Source organism: Zingiber officinale, chromosome 3A (genome assembly GCF_018446385.1).
Source record: "Zingiber officinale cultivar Zhangliang chromosome 3A, Zo_v1.1, whole genome shotgun sequence".
NCBI lineage: Eukaryota > Viridiplantae > Streptophyta > Magnoliopsida > Zingiberales > Zingiberaceae > Zingiber > Zingiber officinale.
In genome coordinates, this window is record NC_055990.1 from 36,096,287 (window position 1) to 36,119,167 (window position 22,881).

The window sequence follows — 22,881 nt, forward strand, 5'->3', positions numbered from 1 at the left end:
GTTCTTGGAATAAAGTTCTGCGGCTTTGTTATCATAGTAGATCCTTAGTGGTCTGTCAATGTCATCAATAGCCTATAATGATGTAATGAAGTTCCGCAGCCAAATCTCATGATTGGATGCTTTGTAGCTTGCTACCAACTCTGCCTCCATAGTAGAAGTGGCTACTTGCATCTTCTTAACGCTCTTCCAAGATATAGCCTCTCTAGCAAGCATGAAAATATAGCCCAAAATAGATCTCCTACTATCCAAGCATCCAGCAAAATTGGAGTCTAAATATCCAATCACCTCCAGATGATCTGAACTATGATATGTGAGCATATGTCCTTTAGTTCTTTGCAAATATCGGATCATTCTCTTTATAGCTTTCCAGTGCAATGATCTTGGGTTACTTATGTTGGATCGTAGACGTTCGATAGAGGGGGGGTGAATATCGATTATAAAAAATTCGTCGATAAGAGTAAGCGCAACGAAAAAGTAAAACAATGCAATGTTAACACAAGAACCAATTTTACTTGGTTCGGAGCCTTTGGTGACTCCTACTTCAAGGCCCGCACATGAGGGTGCTTTCGATGAGCAATTCACTAGCAGATCGAAAGATATTACAAACTAAGTATAGAAAATGCTAATGAAAGAATTAAAGTAATACCGACAAAATAAGACTTAAAAAGAGAAGCAGCACGTTTGTCGGAGCTTTGCAGCGTCACAGGAGCACAGGAGAGCGAGTTCTCTAAAAATTCTAGAGATTTTTAGAAATTTTTAGAGTATTTTTATGCAATTTTTGGAGTTCGTTTGGTATTTTTACCAAGGAGAATAAGTTTTAAAAATAAACTAAAAAAAAAAAAGGGGTTGTAGAAGCTGGGTTTCGAACCCAGCACCCCGGACCCAAGCAAAACCGGCCCAACCAACCGAGTTGCGCTCAATTTGTTAATCATATATGGAGCGATATATATTTAAGTAGTAGTTAGGAACAGTAAAATAAATTGGAAATAAAAGTGCGCGGCTAAGGAATCGAAGCCAAGATCTCAGACTTGGTTAAAGCCGGGCTGACCAAGTGTGCTAGCGATCGTTTGTTATTAAAGAAGGAGAAAATTTTCATTTAAGCTATAGTTGGAAACGAAAATAACCTTGAGTATAAGTTTTAAATCCTTTTCCCTAAACCTAAAATTTCTCCCGAAATTCCCTTTCTTCTCTCACGCTCACGACGCCGCGCGACGGCTCTCTCTCGGGTGGAAACGAAGACGACTTAGGGCACGTCTCCGGCGGCCGACGAGCATCGTTTTCCGACCGGTCTTCATCCGCGCGTGACCACCTCAACGAGAGGAGCTCGGAAACGCAAAGAAGCCGCAGGGATTCTCATCTATCCGAAACCCTAGATCTCCCTTTCCGGCTGTGAGTTCAAGGATACAAGGAGTGAGTTGCTTCTCACCTGCAGTAGGAGTAGTTCCCTTCGATTGGTTTTCGATTGGTTTGGTTTCTTGCCACGATTGTGGATTTTCCGTGTAGCCTTGCCATGTTGTTCCCTTTTTGGTTAGGGTTCTGTTTTGTTGAAGTTTTAGAAGCATGTGTTTTTGTTTTTCCTTGCTTTTAAATTCTGTAGTAGCAAGAATTAGTATCCTGTTGCTAGATATGAGATTTGATTTTATTCTGTGATGTTCTTGAAGTAACTCAAGGTTTTTGTGCTTGATTCGGTTGAGATCTTAGAGTAGATTTTGTTAAGTGTATAATGCAGATTTAGTTAAGTGTATAATGCAGATTTGATTAAGATCACAAGTGCAGATTTTATAAGTTTAATATGCTGATTTTTGTTAAGTCTAGTATAGTGCAGATTTTTTATATTAGATGAGTGGGGAAACTGAGATAATTGAAATCAATTTGGAAGTTTAGATCTCCTCATAGTGCAGTTTTAAAAGATTATAGTGAAGTTTGATTAAGTCTTTAGAGTATACAGATTTGAGGTTCTTTAATCTGAACATGAGGTTTAGATAATTTGCTTATGTTAAATCTGAGCATGAGGTTTAGATAATTTGCTTACATTAAATCTGAGCATGAGGTTTAGATAAATTGCTTATGTTGAATCTGAGCTTGAGGTTTAGCTATGCTACTTCCATTCAAGTATATGGATAACATCTGTGCTTAGCTGATTCTAGAATTTTAAATGGAATACGAGTTATAATATCTTTATTGAGTGAATTCCAGATAAGCTGTGTATTAGTCATATTATGGAAAGGAAGTTTGAGAGACGATGAAAATCTGTACTAGCCAGAATATGTTTTCTTTTGTTAAGTTTCTTTGCAGAATTTCTGTTAAGCAAGTGCAGATTTTGTTAAGCTAGTATGCAGATTTCTGTTAAGCTATTATGCAGATTTTTATCAAGCTAGTATGCAGATTTTTGTTAAGCATTAGTATAGATTTCTGATAAGTATTGTATGTGTAGATTTCTTTTGTATTCTATGCATGATTATGTGTTACATAGTTAGTTTCATTTATAGATGCATACGAAAGATACCCTAACAGTATTTTGGGTTTAAGGAAAGTATAAGAAAGATAAAGAAAGGAAAGAAAAAGGCCAAGGCCTTAAGTAGATCCCAAAGTCAAGACTTTAGGGATTTTGGCACACGATGTGCTTATTAAAATGCCAAGGCATTTAAAGAAGAAGTAAATAAGATAATAAGTATTTTACTTTTAAAGGGCATGTATCGGACACAAGGTCCAAGGGATGGGCTCCAAGTTGCCCCTAGGCACAAGGCCTAGAAGTATCTTAGTAGTTTCGGGATTAGCTACCTCGATTCTTATTAAGAATGCGCGCAAAGTGGTACATTGTCGGGCCCAAGAGAAGTTGATTATTATTTTCAAGTATTAAAGTATAAATTTTGAACAAGTGAAATAAAAGAATAAATTTAGAGTAAATGAAGTAAGTTTCACTTTGTTTTAAAGATCAGCAAGTTTAGCTTTCTTTTATGCTAGCAGCTTTTACATGTTTAGTTTCTTACATGTTATTTATTTGCTAGTTGATGAGCATGTTTAGCTTTATATGTTAGCATTTTAGTTAGTTTGCTTTCTTTATTAGTTTATGAGCATGATTAGCTACACATGTTTGGTATATCAGTTAGTATGCTGTCTTTGCTATTTATGAGCATGAGTAGTTATACATGTTAGCTTTTCTGTTAGTTGATTTCTTTGCTATTTATGAGCATGAGTAGCTTTACATGTTAGCATTCAGTTTTAGCATGTTTTTATTTGTATACATGCATATCGAGTTTTTGTGAGTAGATAGCGTTCACTAAGCTTTATGCTTATAGACTGCATTTCCTCCTACTGCAGATAAAGGAAAAGCTAAGGTATGAAAGGAAGGCGACAAGGTGGTGGTGATGAAGGTGTGTGATGGCTAGACTATGGAGAGATCAATAGTTTGCTATGGAGTTGTTAAAACTTACCTGATTAGAGTTTCCATTTCTTTTCTCCTTAATGCTATGATGAAGTTGAGATTGTAATTGAGTCTATTCCGCACTTTGTTATGTTTTATTGTTGGAGTATTATCTGTTTACTATTGCTAGAGTAGTTTCATTCTTCTTATTGAGTTATTATACTGCGTGGTTGAGTGATTATATGTTCCAGCTGCTTGTGGCTGAGTATACACTGTTTGTATTGTTGATTTGGTCACCGGTACAGGGGAGATTCTGCCGAAATTTTTCGGTAGGGATTTCTCGTAGTTGAGTAGCATACCGGTTAAGTAGAGTTAGTAGTTAAGTAACGGTCACTCTTAGAGAGTTGTAGTAGTAGTAGTAAAAAGGGTGGTCGTTACATCAGAGTTGTTGATTTAAGCTCCACCCCTGACCATTCCTTTATATGAGGCTCGGGGCGCCCCGGATCCCTTCCGGGCGCCCTGGTGAGACGTGGCAGGTCCAACCAGCGAGTTCACGTGGCGATGACACGATCAGGATAAAATTGCCTCCCAGGCGCCCGAACCTGTTCTGGGTGCCCGGACCTCCGAGCGCCCGGACCTCCGGGTGCCTGGATCCCCTCCGGGTGCTCGGATCCCCTCCGGGCGCCCGGACCACCTTTCTCCAAAGATTCCTTCTCCTGCAAGACAAGGTTAGTCCGAGGCAAATACATAATATGTTTCCTGTAAAACAAAGTGTTAGCACATTTTTATAAATTTAATATCAAGAGTATGACTTAGATTCCATCTTTTCGAGATCGGAATCTAGTCACGATCTCGACTTAGATATCCGAAATGGATCTAAGCCGGATCGATGCCTAATGTTCCCTTCCCGGGAACGCGTCCTCACAGTCACTCCCTTTCAGTGACTTACCTTTACTCACCTGCCAGACGTCCGGTCAGCCCTTCGACCCGTCTGGACTTCTCGCCAGCTATCTGGTCAGCCTGTCGACCCGCTTGGACTTCGTGCCAAATGTTCGGTCAGCCCGTCGACCCATTTGGACTTCGTGCCAGACATCTGGTCAGCCCGTCGACCTGTCTAGACTTCGCCTGCACACTCGGTTAGAGTGTTAGATAACGACAAACCTAACTTAACCTGATTTGTCATTCATCAAAACATGAGTTAGATCGTTAGTGTTAACCACACCAACAACTTACATATCTGCCTAATATCCCCACTATAAATGTTATATCTGGTCGAGTACAAACTTGTGCATACATGAGACTTCCCACTGCTGATGCATATGGGAATTTTTTTCATCTCCTTTATTTCAAGTTCAAGTCATGGACACTGCTGCAAGTTGAACTTGTCATCTCTTGACACAGGTGTGTCCCCAGGTGTACAGTTCTACATACCATATCTTATAAGCACCTTTGTAATATAGGCATATTATGAAAGTCTAAGAATGTCTCTTGAATGATCTCGATAGATCTGTATGCCTAAAACAAAAATGTTTCACCAAGATCTTTCATTTCAAAATTACCAGATAGAAATGACTTGGTTTAATAAAGCATGCTCTTATTATTATCGCAAGCAATATATCGTCCACATACAAAACAAGTATAACAAACTTGCTCCCACTGAACTTGACATATATGAATTGATCAACGAGGTTCTCTTTAAATTCAAATAAGATAACCACTTAATCAAATTGTTGGTATCACTGATGGGGCACCTACTTTAAACCATAAATGGACTTCTTTAATCTATATACTAGGTGTTTTGAGTCCTTAGACTCAAAGTTCTCTAGTTGCAACATATATATAGATTCCTCTATGTCTCCATTGAGGAATGCAATATTTACGTCCATTTGATATAGCTCTAAATCATAATGAGGTACAAGCACTACTAAAAAACTAGGCTTTTGAGACACAACAAAATATGCCTTAAATTATAAATTTAGTGTCTCAAAATATTTTCAAGACGGTGATGAGACGGTAATGTAGCCGTCCCTAATACAAGCGTCCCAAAAAAATATTGAGACAGTTGTACTATCTCAAATGTTATTTAAGACGGTGATGAGACAGTTGTTCAATTATCTCAAAAGTATTTAAGGCAGATATTGTTTTGTCTCAAATGTTATGTCTTATCCTATGAAAAAACTAAAGGCACTAAATTGAGATGGTAATGTGCTGTCTCAAATAGAAGTGAAGACAGTAAATTACTGTCCATAATGTTTTAACTTGTTAGATGCAACAATTATGACAAAAAATAATATTATTAAAAGAACATTTATTATACAAATTAATCTAGATCAAATTTATTGAATTGTCATTTCAAGACAAAAGGAACAACTCTCTTTTTATAAATTAAAAATGATATACACAATATAAAATTCTATAATCATTAATTGAAGTGCATCCAACATTCATCCAATAACAGAAATATCTACATATCTATCATTACTTTGATAATAAAAAAAAAAACAACTATTCCCATGAAAGTTACACAAAAGAAAGTCTAAAGAATAACTCTTTGCGATCTAGAGATAACTTCTATAATCCTTCTTCATCAGAATCCTGAATATAAAAAAAAATTCTTATTAGAGGTAAAGATGATTTATAATATATATTGTTAAAAAAAATCAATAAATATAACTTTTCAATAAGAAATCTCATCATCTAACACATAATCTTCTTTTTTTGCAACTATATATATACAACATAAATAACCCCAAGTTAAACAAACCTCTTCATCTCGTAATAAGAAATGATGGTTTATGTGTTTGTCAATATCTTTGTGCCTTTCAAGTTGTTGAACCTGTAAAATAAATTTATCTATAGCTTAAAATATGTACACTACTACATCACCAAAATTGTTAATAAAACTTACAAAAAATCTCATGAAAATGACTACTAATGTACATGTTGGTTATCCAATCCTTGTTCATGTGAAATAATATTATCTGCAACCTAAATAAAAAATAATGTACGTATCACAAAACTATCAAAATTCATTATAAAAAATTCCATATCACCGATCTTCATTGAGGAACAGTTTACTGATAAAAACAATCATTTATAAAAAAAAATAGTTTGTCAGATTTATACATTTATGACAATTGAATTATTATATGACCGAATAAAACTTACTTCTTAAATCACAACTAAATATTTATTACACAAATAGCACTTACAAGTACAATTAAATTTTAACTAATGAAAGAACAATACCTTTTCTAGAAGTTCTCTCCAATGTGATAAAGCTCTAACTTCGAAACTGTCAATATTCAATGCCTATAAATGAAATTGTAAAAAATTAAAAGTGCATCATGACATCAAAGGATTGACCACCCATCTTCGATTGCAATGCAAAAAATCATCACTAGATCTATTTCTTTTCCAATTTCTTGTGTCTGTGAAGTTTTTCCTATAGTAAAACAACACAGGCTTTCTATTCCTAAGAGAAATACTAAAACTACTATTTACTTCCAACTATTGCATGCTAACATTTGGGGGCCATATTAGGTAGATTCACTTCATGGTTCTCATTATATCTTAAAAGTATGCTTGCTTTGTTTGGTATATAGTTAGTAGTATTCTTAAAATTGTTGAGTTCTCAAAATTAATCATATTGACCTTTTATCGAACATCTTAATTCCAATAGGATGGGGAACTAAATTTCTTATTTCTCCCTCACATCTAGAAAAACTACTAAAATCAAATCAAAAGTAATAAGAGATATACCATGTAAATTGATTTACTCAAGGACAGATCCAGGAATCAGAGTTAGGAGAGGCTTGACCCGTGTTCACAATTTTAAATCTAGAATGCAAGAGACAAAAATGAGTGCAACAAACAAAAATTCAAGTGGATAATAAGACATAATAATAATTTCAATTTATCTTTTATTTTTCTTTCGGTAGCATGTCCATTTTTCACCAAGTACAATTAAAAAATTGATAGCATTTGCCATTTGTTTAATAGATTACCAAACAAACCACTCTATTTCACATATTGATAAAAGTGAAAAAAAATAAAGAAATACTTTTAAATTAGCTATAAATTATCCACACAGACGCTAAGATCTGACTGTGGCAGTTCTACCACTTTGGTGAGATGAAATGCATATCCAATTGAAGCCATATCTTGATATTCCTAACTCATCCAATTGAAGCCTTATCTATATATTCCTAGGTTAAATTAGATTTAGGGTATTTTTTTCTGTGGTTACCAAAATTAAATCAAAATGACTAATGAAATCCAAATTCCAGAAACCAGTCAGAATGCAACAGAATGCATAAGCCATCATAGCGAAGGCTCATGTGCAAGAGAATGCATACTTTGGCTTTCATAGAATTCATGTAGAAAGATTATTGATACAGAAACTCAAATTACAAAAAAAATTATGAAAATGGATATTAAGTGTTGGCACACAAGCCTTATGTTGGAGTTGTATCTGAGTAAGCAAACTGGAAAAGAGAAAAATTTGGAAAACAGAGAACCATGAAGGTGGAATGGATTCGCGGTGTATCAAAATGCTTAGTTTGAGGCGTATGAAAATACTTTCCTTTATGGTTTTATTTTCCCTCACTACTAAAAATTTGCTAATGAGTTTTATCGGCAAATTACCCCAGATATAATAACCCTTTCAACATAATATCTAGCAAAAATATCGAGTTGCCAAACATACAGAAATATGTAGAAATATGAATATTTATGTGAGATTGGTGTCTTTTCAAATGATGCAACCATCACAAGATACCTCTTCATTTAAATAACTGTCAAAATTAGTTATAGATGAAATCATCCAACCAAGAGACAAAATATGAAGAAAATGAAAATGCAAATTTTGAGAACAGAAAAATCAATGGGAATTGATAGTAATGGCATCAATGCGTTTTAAAAATCAAACATTAGAAAATTATTCAAGCTATTAGAAGAAGGAAGCAGAATAGGAGTCACTACTGCCAACTCTTGTCGTGCGATGCTTTGGCCGCGGCAGTTGTCGCGTTGTGATCTTGGAAAAGCAAGAGTCTCCCATGGCCATGTGCGCAGCAGGAGCCGCGGCCAAAGCATCGCGCGACACAGTGGCAGGGCAGGAGCTGGCCGCAGAAGCAGGGGTACGAGTTGGTCGTGCGAGCGGCAGCAACCACGCGACATGCATCGACGGATGCGATAAGAGAGGCAATCTCAATAGGTTGGATGGAGAGAAGAGAAGAACCAAAGAAGTACCTGAGATTTGCCGTGGAGATCGTCGTTGCCTCAGTCGGCCCATCGCCCTCGTTGCCCTCTTCGTCGTGTTCCCTTTTGTCGCACAAAGAGAAAATAGAAACCTAACCCCTTGAAAACTAATAAGGTAAATAATTTAATGTTAAAATAAAAAACCTAAAACCACTAATTATATTAATATCATCGATGATGTATGTAGATATATAATGAACTTATTATTTATTTCACTATCCTAGGCCTATCAAAAGATTAGTATATTATTAAATATTTAATATGTTTTTTTCATAATTTTTAAATTATCAATAATCTAAACATAAATTATAAATTTAAAAATCTTATTAAGTTATATATATATAATGTTAAAATAAAAAACCTAAAACCTCTACTTATATTAATATCATCGAAGATGTATGTAGATATATAATGAACTTATTATTTATTTCAATATCCTAGGAGATTAGTATATTATTAAATATTTAATACATTTTTTCATAATTTTTAAATTATCAATAATCTAAACACAAATTATAAATTTAAAAATTATTATATAAATATATATATATTCGATCCGTGTCGTGATCGTTCTATGAAAAGATATTAGAACTGGAGTGGTAGAGTTCGTAACGATTATCGTGACCATTCCGACGAACCATATTCAAGATAATTTGATATAAATACTTTTTTTACCGTCTTATTTGAATGTCTTATATTATTATATTTTTAACCGTCTTTATTAGATGTCTTATTTAGTTGAATTTGAGACAAAATCTTAAATACTGTCTTAAATTTAATGTCTCCATGTAAAATTTTGAGACATCTATTATTACTGTCTTAATTACTCAGTATTTGAGACAAATTTTGTCACTATCTTAAAATTTGTCTCAAAAGCCTAGTTTTCTAGTAGTGAAGTGTCATGATTACTCTAAGAGAGTATTTCGTTGACACGGGTGAGAAAGTCTTCTTGTAATCAATGTCTTCTTTCTGAGTGAATCCCTTGGCAACAAGACGAGCCTTATACTTTTTGGCATTGCCTCTTGAATCCTGCTTGGTTTTAAATATCCATTTACAACCAACGGGCTTCTTTCCTTCATACAATTCGACAAGTTCTCCAACGTCATTGTCTGCCATAGACTTCAACTCTTCTTGCATGGCGTTAATCCACCTTTCAAGGTTAGAACATTGTTTGACTTCTTGAAAAGATATAGGATCACTTTCCACCTATGTGAAAATCATACTCTTGGAGATAAACATAATCACGAGAATTTGTAGTTCTTCGTTCCCTTGTGGATCGCCTTAATGGTACTTGTGTTTGAGGTGGATGAGGTACTTGCTCATCAAAATGAGGCAATACTTCAATTTCAGTGGAAGGTTCCTCCAATTACATTGGAGATGTCATGGGAGTATCTTGGTTCACTACGCTCACTGGATGTGTGATGCTCATAATTTGCGGTATGATAACCATACCGCTACTGATTACACTAGTAGTGACCACAGGAGGATCGTCAATGCTTTCCTTAAAAGATACTTTCCTAATTTTATTACTCCCACTGTCCTCAATAAACTTGGTGTTCCTGTTTCAAAGAAGGATCTATTAGAGAGATCATAAATTTATATCCTCTTGACTTTTTAGAATAACCTATAAAATTATAACTAACTATTCTTGAGTTCAGTTTCCTTTCATTAGGCCTGTAAGGCCTAGCTTCAGCTGAACTAAATACCTAATGCTAGGCTTTCTATCTATCCACATCTCAAATGAGATTTTAGTTACTGCCTTACTAGGTACTATATTGAGTAGGTAAACTGTAGTCTTAAGTGCTTCACCCCATAAAGACTCTGGTAGAGAAGTGAAAGCCATCATACTTCTTACCATGTCTTTTAGAGTTTGATTGTGACACTCAGCTACACCATTCTGACTAGGTGTACCAGGCATGGTATATTGAGTTATAATCCCACACTCATCATGTAGTTCGCAAAAGGTCCTCGACGTTGTTCACCTGATCCATCATATCGACCGTAATATTCACCTTCACAGTCGGATCGAACGACTTTAATTTTCTTACCTAGTTGAAGTTCAACTTCAGCTTTGAAAATTTTGAACATGTCTAAAGATTACGATTTCTCATGAATAATGTACAGATAGCCAAATCTAGAATAGTCGTCTATAAAGCTAATAAAATATATGTGTCCATTCCTACACTTGTTAGTTTGCGTAGTGGAAATACAAACTAATATGAATACAAAGAAAGCTAAAGACAAAGAAAAGAGATGCAAACTGCTAACAAGCTCATTAATATGGTTTGAAGATAACTTGCTTCTACTCCACGGCTGCCCGTAAGGTGGACGATCCCTCAATTCGTCGGTGGATTAATCCCCGGCAAACTCCGGCTAGCTCAAGCCTCCTTGTGGGTGGAGAAACCTCACCACAACACTCACTAAGACCTCTTGGATTACAAAGAACTCTTAAGCACTTGTTGACTACTAATTAGGGTTAACCACCACTAATTTCATTAACCTTAACCAAGCTCCCAGAGCTTGGTTATATAGGCCACGAGTTAGAAAACCCCACCTATCAGTCGACTGGTGAAAGTGTCAGTCGACTGTCCTCTATGAAGATTCTGTTGGATCGATAAGAATTTAGATATCTCCACAATGGTATGATATTGTCCACTTTGAGCCTAAGCCCTCATGGTTTTGTTCTTGGGCTCTACCCAAAAGGTCTAATGCCAATGAAGATATCTTTCTCTTATAAACCCATGATCTTTCCCATGTGTTTTCAATGTGGGACTATGTTTGCAACCTTGCAACCCCAACAGATTCGACCGTTACAACCCAACGGCTAGAAAACAGTCGACTGGTGAAAGTATGAGTCTACTACTCCACACTAGCCTAGCGAACAGAAACATTCTGTTCGCTCCCAATCGACTGTTATTTCCATCAGTCAACTGGTACCCCAAGTACATTCTCTCAGCACTCAGACCCTCACCCTTATGACTCACTTGACTCTTCTTTGTTGCAGCATTGACTTCTTACCTTCAAGCTTACTTCCTTTAGCTCTTGTCCCTCGGATGCATCCAAGCCCGTGGCTCGTCCTCATTGTCATCCTTCGCGCATGCCTCAAAGTCGCTTCCCTCGGCCCTTGTCCTTGTTGCCTTATCTACGGTCCCTTGGATGCTCCATCCTTCACAGAACCCGAAGCCATCAAGCTGAGTCATATGTGTATCCTGCAAACATTCACACTCACATACACATATCAAATACAAGGGTAAATCTAACTTAAACCCTTTGCCAAAACACCAAAATACATGGTCGCACGGACCATTGGGAATGCTCTAATAATCTCTCCCTTTTTTATATTTGGCAATACGTTTAAGTTAGGGAAAACATAATAGCAAATAAACATGCTAAACCAATGGATTTACGTTGCTAAGGATACACACTTGGACTTACACCGCCGAATGGACTTACATTGCCAAGGCTACACACTTGGACTTACATCGTCGAAACAAAAATGCAAACATGCATTAGAACCTATCCCAAGGCTCCCCCTACACCTATACTCCCCATTGAGCTAGGAATTTTATCACAAGACTATTTAAGAGCGTATCACAAGGCTCCCCCTATACATATGCTCCCCATTGAGCTAGGAATTTCATGCATAGGCACTTAAGATTTTCCCAACTAAACCTTACTTCTCCCCCTTTGCCTAATATCAAAAAGTTCCAACAATATCTCAATTGTTGAAACTAGTCATCCAAATTGACCCCAAACTCATGTATTCATCCCCATGGATCTCATACACATATACGAGCTGACCTGGTCAAAATCCAGTGCTGAAAATAATTTCAGACTAGTATCAGTCGACTGCCAGAAGTACTAGTCGACTGCCCTTATCGAAATAAACCCATAGAACCATTCTGTGTTTGATAAACACTATTACCAGTTGACTGGTAACTGTACCAGTCAACTGGCACCCTTTTCCGGTCCATTTTAGTATTTCTATCCTAATTTCAGAAATGCACTAGAAATTTCACAGATATCCAAAAATCCTAAAATTTTATGGAGATGTCTATTTTACTCATGTCTACTTGGAAAAAATATATTCAAAAATGTATCTATCACCAATCCCAAGATTGACACAAAACTCATAACTAGCTAAATAGTTCAATTGAACATTGACCTAAAGTCCTAGTTTTGGCTTCCTCTTGATGTATTTGCTCATACTAAACCACAATACATCCCTAGCATTAGTTTATATGGCATATATACATCCAAAACCAATTATCATGCAATATGACCCCAATGTCATATTTTCTTGCTTGAAACACAACTCAATTGTGTCAATTCCCTAAGGTTAAGACTTAAATCCATCTCCAAACTTTTTAGCATATTTCATGATCCAATTTAGACTCCCAAATAAAACTCACTTGAGATCCATTAGCTATGGGTCCCAAATTGACTTTTTGAGCTCCTCCTAGAGCTCTTAGCCTTAGTCACCTCCCTAGGTGACTCATCCACAATTGTTATGTCACATCAGTGCACCTCCGGTGACACTTGACATACAAACCTAACCTTTTTAACCTTGGACACCTTGTCCTTGGTTAATTTCTTCTTACCAGTAAATGACTTTCTCTTTCCATTTATTGGATTCTCCTTATTGTAGTTATATGCAATCCTAGCATAAGACTTTCCCTTAGTCTTTGAGACACTAGATCTGTATCCTAAACCCGATCTATCATTGTTGGGTGTTTGGCTACCCAACACCATATCTAACCCTCTAGATCCAACCATGAATCTAGATAGGGTTTTCTCCAATTGATCAAGATTTGCCTTCAAAGCTTGATTCTCCCTTTCTAGGTTCCTAAACCTAGAGTCAATATGTCCACCATGGACATTCCTAGACCTACCCTTCCTAGGCATGTGTCTCCCCTTCTTGAGATTAATGTCTTGGTTCTATATTATCTTCTTCTCCTTAGGTAATGAGAGTTTAAATTGTCTAGGTCTATCATGAATAAACTTCCTAGGGTTTTGATCTACATTAATCATATTCCTATAATGATATTTAAATCTAAAATTTTACATGGGCATGTAATGATTATCATTATTTTTCCTAGCATACATGAAGGAAATTTGACTTCAAATTTAAACTAGGGTTTGCCTTATCCTTTACCTTTGGAGCTCCCTCTTGATATGAGTCTCCATTCTTCCTCCACTTCTTTTCCCACATCTTCAAATACGCCAACTTCTTGAGCTCTCTCTTCCTTGGACATTTTGGTATGGTAGTGACCCATTCCACCACATGTGAAGTATCTAATGTGCTTCTTCTCATTCTTCTTCCTACAACTCAAATTAGATTCTAAAGGAATTGAATTGAGTTTAGGAGATACCTCTTTCTTACCCATTGGACATCTACTCTTGTAGTGTCCCTTCTCATTGCACCGGAAGCACACAATGTGGTCCTTTGACTTTGCTTCAGTGGAGGTGCTCACTAGGTTGACCTCCAAGACTTCTTCTTCATTCGTCTTGGATTCTTCTTCAACCCTTGAGGATGTTGATGATGTTTCCTCATCCTCCTTCTCCCCCTCGGATGTTGAGCATGGCTCAACTTCCGGTTGCTCCACCTCCTCTCCTTGAGCAATTGAACCCATCTCTTTGGGGTCTTCTTCTTCTTGTGTAGGTTTAGGTTCTTCCTGTAGAACCATCTTCACCTTACTCCATAACTCGTGGACATTATCATATTCACCTATACCACTTATCACATTAGACGACAATTTATCTGTTAAGATTGATATTACCTTTGAGTTTGCCTCCGATCCTGAAGTTTCCTCTTCCGTCCAATATCGTGGTCGGAGTCTCTTCCCTTTCTTGTCTTTTGGGACTTCGAATGGCTCCTTGATCACCATCATGGTGTCCCAATCTGTATCAAAGAAGACCTCTATCTTCATCACCCAAAATATGATGGCCCCTAGGCTTCCTCCTTCGAACTTCGAAGGTGCCATCAAGTCGGCCATCTTTTACTTCCTTGGCGGTTAGTCCAACGAAGAGTGTCCTCACTCTGATATCACTTATTAGGGATCTTGTGTATGGCTGACTAGAAGGGGTTGAATAGACGGCGCCCCAAAATTGATAACTTCCTACACTTATTAGTTTGCGCATCAGAAATACAAACTAATATGAATACAAAGAAAGCTAAAGACAAAGAAAAGAGATGCAAACTGCTAACAAGCTCGTTACGTGGTTCGGAGATAACTTGCTCCTATTCCATGGCTGTTCGTAAGGTGGAAGATCCCTCAATCCGTCAGTGGATTAGTCCTCGGCAAACTCCGGCTAGCTCAAACCTCCTTGTGGGTGGAGAAACCTTACCACAACATTCACTGTCACGCCCCGGAGGAGTCCCTGTCCGAAGAAATTTCGGCAGCATCTCCCCTGTACGGCGGACAATCTGAAACTTTTCTACATCTCAAATACCTCAGCCACAGGCGGCTGAAATAATAACAATAAATAAAAACAAACACCACGCAGTTAATAATAGTAATCAATAACAATAGGACTCTGACTCGAAATCCACCCTACTCCACTACACTCGTAAAGCTCAAATCCAACGAACTCACCTCTTCTGCCGTCCAGGCAGGCACGTAGTAGAATGGAATCCAATATCATATCAAAAATCCATCAAAAGGTATCACTCCATACAATATCCATAGGAAAAATCCAAAGACAATACTAAAACAAAGTCTGATATAGAAAAAGGCCAACATAAAACAAATAACGAACTAGTAGAGAACTGGCTCTACGTGCAGATGGGGGGCCAGCGACTGGAACTGCTCAACCTGAAAATATCAACAATGGAGGCGGGTGAGTCCAACACTCAGCAGAGGTACAACCGATATGCATAATAAAACAAATAATAGACAACACATGCGTACAGTCTCCCGAATACGAGAAGGAATAAATGCAATTGAACGAAATCGGAGATAACTGTACTAACCGGGATCAAGGTACAAAGGTAACAGGTCGTCAGAGAAATCATAATCCCGTATGCATGTCAATCAAATGCATCCATACAAATGCATATAAGTGCAAGAATCACAAACAATAAAATGCAACAATGATATGGTGACTGCGGACATCACGCTCCCGACAAAGGATCGAGTGGACGGAATGCCGTTTGAGTACTCTGCCCTCCTCGACCCCAAATCATAAATGGGGAGCTCAATGCTCTCATCTCCCGGTACACAATGACGGGGAGGAAAAATCTCTGCCGGCTACCACGCTGAGTCTCCTGACCAACGGAGCCAAACAAAGTCCACCATCTGCCGGCTACCACGCTGCTACACTAAATGCCAGCGGAGCCAAACAGAGCGGAACTGACTGTCGGCTACCACGCTGAGTCTTAAGACCAACGGAGCCAAACAGCAGAACCGCCACACACCTGTCTGATATACCACCAATCCATGGGTGGTGGTGTGTGCAGTACATGTAACTGGCGATGCGCTCACAATAATAGAGCAGACAACCGCACAGCATGCAATCATGCTAGATGATGCATGACTCTAAACATGGCAATATCATGAATAGCATAGCAAGATCCATACATAAATAAAAGGTGTACCACAAGTCAATGTATCGGATTGAAGGTACACAAACAGATAGGGTATCATATAAACCCTAAGTCCTGAACATGATGTATCACATGGTTGGGTCACTACCGAAAGCATGTATGGTCAGGTCAATAATAACATGCAGTGCATAATAAATAAACAAACAACATGTAACAGATCATGTAGTGACCAACCGAATCAAATGGAAAACACAATTCTTTCTATATGTTAAACACTTTATTATGCATATCAAAAGACATAAGTCAAAGTACCCGCCTCCGAAAATAGAAAGGTCCAATCTGACTCCGAGATACTCGTCTCGCGTTAAAGTCCTGAAATACCAATACACAGATATTTTATTTAGCTAAAATTCAAATGAATTGCTAAATAAAGTTCTCAACAAAATTTAGGGCAAAACCCTAAGTCATAATCATCAACCTACCTAATTTAACACATATAATCTAGTTACTCAACATGTATCAAATAACTAAATCAAACTACTCACTCAATTAGGAAAACCCTAATTATTGATCAACCTTAACTGATCATCAATTAATTTATCCACATAAAGACCTAAATCCACAAACGTTAAACCCAAAAACCTTACCTTTCACTGATCTCCTGGTTCAATCCATATCACCAACTCCTATAACCATTCTAGCCAACATCTATAACGAAAATAAAAACCCCAAACCTTACCTCAATTTGCAATCCCAGTGACTGCGAGTGAGAGGTTGCTTGGCTGCTGGAATTTGATCAGAGTCGAAGGTAGAAATCTAGGGCACAAGTGCAGCACAGTGAGCATAGAGGAATATCTAAGCCCAATTCATAACTGAGATCAACACTCACCTTCAAGATCACCACATAGCAATGAAATGCTCTCCAAGATCGCAGCTAGGGCAGAGAAAAGATTGGCCGGAGATAGGGCACGGGGTGGCGTCGTGGAGATGGGTGTCGCGGCCTGAGACTAGGTCACCGGCGATTGGGATCCCCAGAGCGAGGGTGACAAGAAAAGGGATGAGTCTCCTTGGCTCGTCGTCGCGCGAGAGGAACGACAGAGAAGGCTTCGGTCGGCAGTGTGCTCGACTAGGGCAGAGACGATCGAAAAACTAGGGCTCGGCTTCACCGAGAAGAGGAGTAGATGAAGAGGGGGAAAACCGTCGTGACCGGCGGTTAGGGCATGGAGGAGAATAGGGCGGCGTCGGGGAGAAGAAGAGAAGAGGGACGGGGTTGGCTCGGCAAGGAAGAAACTGCGACAACGAGCAAATAAAAAGAAATAAAGAAAATAAAAGGAAAAGGATATATAAACATTTTCTCACTTAAATAGGGTAGCCTAAACAGGCTTTTCCGGGCCCCGTTTTTATCCCCTTTAACTCGTCCGTACGAGCTCCGAAAAATTCTCAAAAAATTTCCAAAAATTCCGAAAAATTCCCTTATTAATATTCGCCTATTTTTCGGTATTTTACATTCTCCCCCACTAATAAAAATTTGATCCCCAAATTTCGTTATCTACCATCAGCAAGTACTAACAACAGATATAAAGTATAAATGCTGAACGGTAAATTAAATCACATATCTCAAGTGAAAAGATGGGGATATCGAGCTCGGATAGTATCCTCGAGCTCCCAAGTAGCCTCCCCGTCTGAATGATGCTGCCATCCGACTTTAACCAACCGGATGGTCTTGTTCCGCAACTGGCGCTCTTTCCGGTCCAGAATCCGTACCGGAATCTCCTCATAAGTAATGTCAGGCTGAACTGGAACTGGAATATCAGCCAGTACATGCGTCGGGTCAGGTACGTATCTCCTCAGCATAGATACATGAAATACATCGTGGACGCCTGACAGGGACGGTGGTAGTGCCAGTCGGTAAGCTACTGCTCCGATCCTCTTCAAGATCTCGAAAGGACCAATGTACCGCGGAGCTAGCTTACCTCTGAGGTCAAATCTCTTCACCCATTTAGTGGGTGAAACTCGTAGAAATACATGGTCGCCAACAGAGAACTCTAGGGGTCTGCGTCTCCGATCTGCATAACTCTTCTGGCGGTCCTGTGCCTCTGACATCCTCCGTCTGATAGTACGGACTAACTCTGCGTCCTGCTGAGCTCTCTGAGGTCCCAACAACTAGGCCTCTCCAACGTCATCCTAGAGAGTGGGTGTCCGACAAGGTCTACCATACAACTCCTCAAACGGTACCATCTGGATAGCCGAATGAAAGCTATTGTTGTAGGCAAACTCTACCAATGGCAGATGGTCCTCCCAACTGCCTCCAAAATCCATAACACATGATCTCAGCAAGTCCTCAAGAGTCTGAATAGTCCGCTCTGACTGTCCATCTGTCTGTGGATGGAAAGCTGTACTGAAACGAAGCTGTGTGCCCAAGGCCTGCTGCAGACTCTGCCAGAAACAAGATGTGAACCGTGGATCTCTATCTGAAATAATACTCAACGGAACACCATGTAGTCTGATGATCTCTCGACAATACAGATCCGCCAATCGATCCAGGGGATCAGTCCTCCGAATCGGTAAAAAGTGCGCGGATTTGGTTAATCGATCAACGATTACCCAAATCGCGTCGTGACCTCATCATGTCCTCGGCAACCCTACCACAAAGTCCATGGTAATGTGATCCCACTTCCACTCAGGAATAGGAATCCGCTGAAGTAATCCTGCAGGTCTCTGATGCTCAACCTTCACCTGCTGACAGACAAGACATCTAGCTACGAAATCCGCGATGTCTTTCTTCATACCATTCCACCAATAGGAACGTCTCAAATCTCGATACATACGGGTCCCGCCTGGATGGATCGCAAATCGAGAACGGTGAGCCTCCTGAAGTAGCTCCTGTAAGACCGGATGAGACTGAGGTACGCATAATCTGCCTCGAAAGTATATAACACCCTCCTCGTCTCGTGTAAACTCGCCTGGAAGCTATCCGATCGCCAATGAACCGACAATGTTGATCACCACCGAGCCTCTCGGATCTTCGTCCCGATCGACGATCGAGCAACCATGGTAACCGAATACCGCCTCAGATCCTCGCCTCCAAGTCTAACTCGGAAAAACTCGAATCAAGTCTCGGATCAAGTCCGGCAAGCCAAAGTCGCCTGGACTTCCTGAGTATTCGCAACCACATTAGCTTTCCCTGGGTGGTAGCTAATGGTACAATCGCAGTCCTTCAGAAACTCCATCCATCTCCTCTGTCGGAGATTAAGCTCCTTCTGAGTGAAAATATATTTGAGACTCTTATGATCAGTGAGAATCTCAAATGTGATACCGTATAAATGATGTCGCCATAACTTCAGAGAAAAAATGATGGCAGCTAACTCCAAGTCATGAACTGGGTAGTTCTTCTCATGCTCCTTCAACTGACGAAAAGCATAAGAGACTACTCTGCCGTGCTGCATCAGAACAGCGCCCAAACCCTGAAGAGATGCGTCGGTGTAAAGTACAAATCCATCCTCTCCAGAAGGTAAAACCAAAACTGGAGCCGACACTAATCTCCGCTTCAGCTCCTGAAAGCTGGTCTCGCAATCCTCGGTCCACGTAAACTTCACGCCTTTCCTGGTAAGGCGTGTCAGCGGCATAGCAATACGCGAGAAACCCTCGACAAAACGTCGGTAATATCCGGCCAATCCCAGAAAACTGCGGATCTCCTGAACTGACTTCGGCTGCTCCCAACTGGTGACAGCCTCGATCTTCTGAGGATCAACTGAAATACCTCTACTAGAAACCACGTGTCCCAGAAAACCGACTGAGGATAGCCAGAACGCACAGCTGATGTCGTCGAAGAATCTCCAAAACTGTGCGAAGATGCTGTGCGTGCTCCTCCTCGGAATGAGAGTAGACCAATATGTCATCAATAAAAACGATAACAAACTGATCCAGATACTCCAGAAATATGCGGTTCATCAAGTCCATAAACACCGCTGGAGCATTGGTAAGCCCAAATGGCATTACCAAAAACTCATAATGACCGTATCTGGTACGGAAAGCTGTCTTCTGAATATCTGAGTCTCTGACTCTCAGCTGATGATATCCGGATCGCAGATCAATCTTAGAATACACTGATGTACCTCTGAGCTGATCAAACAAATCCTCGATCCGTGGTAAGGGATATTTATTTCTAACGGTCACTGCATTCAGCTGTCTGTAGTCAATACATAACCTCATAGTGCCGTCCTTTTTCTTGACAAATAATACCGGAGAACCCCATGGGGAAACACTAGGGCGAATAAATCCCCTGTCTAAAAGCTCATAGAGTTGAACCTTCAGCTCGTTCAACTCTTTTGGTGCCATACGATATGGAGCTTTAGATGTCGGTGCGGTTCCCGGAATTAACTCAATAGCGAACTCCACTGGCCTTCTGGGAGGCAAACCTGGCAGCTCCTCTGGAAATACATCTGGGTACTCCCGGACTACAGGAACGTCGGAGAGCTGCGAACTGCTGCTGTCCTCAGTACTGATCAAAGATAACAGAAAACCCTGACAGCCATGTGACAGCAACCTCTGAGCATGTATCGCTGAAATGATCGATAAGCCGTCGTCTCTAATGCCAGTGAAATCCCACGAGGGTTGGTTCGGAGGCCGGAATGTGACCACCCTCGTCTGGCAATCAACTGTGGCATGATATGCTGACAAACAGTCCATGCCAAGAATAATATCAAAATCAACCATTTCTAATACTAAAAGATCCACTGTAAGTATTAGGTTGCCAAAATCTAACGGGCAACCTCTGACCTCCTGGGTGACGTCCAATGAATCACCGGACGGTAGGGAGACGGTCAATCGCTGGGGTCTGCAAGTGGGTAATCTACCAACCTCTCGCATAAAAGTGCGAGATATAAATGAATGCGAGCTACCAATATCTATCAGTATATCTGCAGATAAGGCATAAACAGAAATCATACCGTGGAAAACGGATCCGTCGGCTCGCTGCGCATCCTCTCTGGTCATCGCATGAACACGTCCAGTCTCTGGCGGAGGAGGAGGAGGTAAAGCTGCCAGCGGCTACTGCGGCTGGGCAGAAGCCTGCCACTAAGACTGTGCTGGATACTGCGCCAGAGAAGACTGAGAGGACGGCGACTGATACTGTGCAGCTGGCTGTGACTGAGTCTGGTACTGGCCTATAGGCTGAGGCTGCATCTGATACTGCCCCTGCGTCGGATAATAAAGTCCCGGAACAGAACTCTGAGGTGCTATAGAAGCACTAGAGTACTCCTGTCCAAGCATGCCAAATGTCGCTGCTGCAGGTGAAGCACTCTGCTGCTGACCATGTAAATGTTGGGCTCGTCGCCCTCCTCGATAAGTTTCGATCGACCGATCGTCCTCCATGATCGACTCCTGAAGCCATATCGAGTCTTCATGACAATCTCAACTCAGGTGTCGCAGCAATGAAAGCAAACCGACCGCCCTGCAGAACAAGTGTCATAATCTCGATCCACATCTCAAACAATAATGTCGCGGGTTGTTTCCGCTCACGAGAAGACCGGAAACGCCCCAAGAAGACCGCCTCGATTTCGAGGTTTACGTGATACCCCGATGTACTCGATCCGATCGACTACGCCTACTCGCTGTGGTGTAGTCTCGAGGTCTGCTCGCCCGATGTCCGACGGCCGCTTCCTTTTCCTATCCGGAAAAACTCTCTGCTGACTCAATAATGAGGGCTCTGTCCAACATCTCCGCATAAGATGTGATACCAAGACCGACAAGTCTTAGTTGCAAATGTCCATCCAGCCCCTGAATGAACTGCTGCATACGTGAACTGTCCTCAGCAACTAGCTCTGGACAAAATCTGGCCAATCTGTCAAACTCTGCATTATACTCAGTCACTGTCCGATTATTCTGTCGCAAACTCAAGAAATCCTGCCGGCGAGCCATCTGATAAGCTCGTGGAAAGAAACGGCTCTCAAAAGCCTCTCTGAATCTGGCCCAAGTGATGTTCTGCTCACCGATGATGGAACGCTGAGTAAGCCACCAAGTGTCGGCCACGTCCCGTAAGTGAAAAGCAGCCAGCTCTGCTTTCTCCCACTCGGAGCAAGCAATATAAAAGAAAGTCCGCTCCATAGTCTCAATCCAAGACAAAGCCACACTCGGATCTCTGTCTCCTCGGAAGAGTGTGAATCGACTCTTCATCGATTCTGCCAATACTGGAATCCTGGCTCGTGCCGCGGCAATATCAGTGAGGTGTGTCGGAACGGCTATCGAGACGGGCGGAAACACTGGTACTGGTGCTACCGGTGGTACCGCTGCATAAACCGGAGGAGGTACTCCCGGTGCTGCTGGGTAAACTAGAGCATATGCTGTCGGTGGCACTGTAAGGTGAACATAAGTGGCCGCAGCTGGATGTACGGTAGGCAATGGTATCGAATGTGGAGTAGCCGGTATCCCTAGTGCAGGTGCTACTGAGTACACTGTATGTACTGGGGGCACAGGGGCTGCTGGTGCCGGATACACGGTGGGTCCAGGTGGCGGTGGTGCCGAGTACGCAATAGACTGAGCTGGAGCTGGTGTCGGATATGCTAATGGTATCCCTGGTGGTACCGGAAATACAGGAGCAGTGGATACTGTCGGTGCAGCTGAGGTAGGCACCTCTAAGGGAGTCATCGGAGTCTGAAGGCCCGCCGCACTCGCAGTATGCTGAGTCTGTCCCTGACCGACAGGCTCAGCCTCG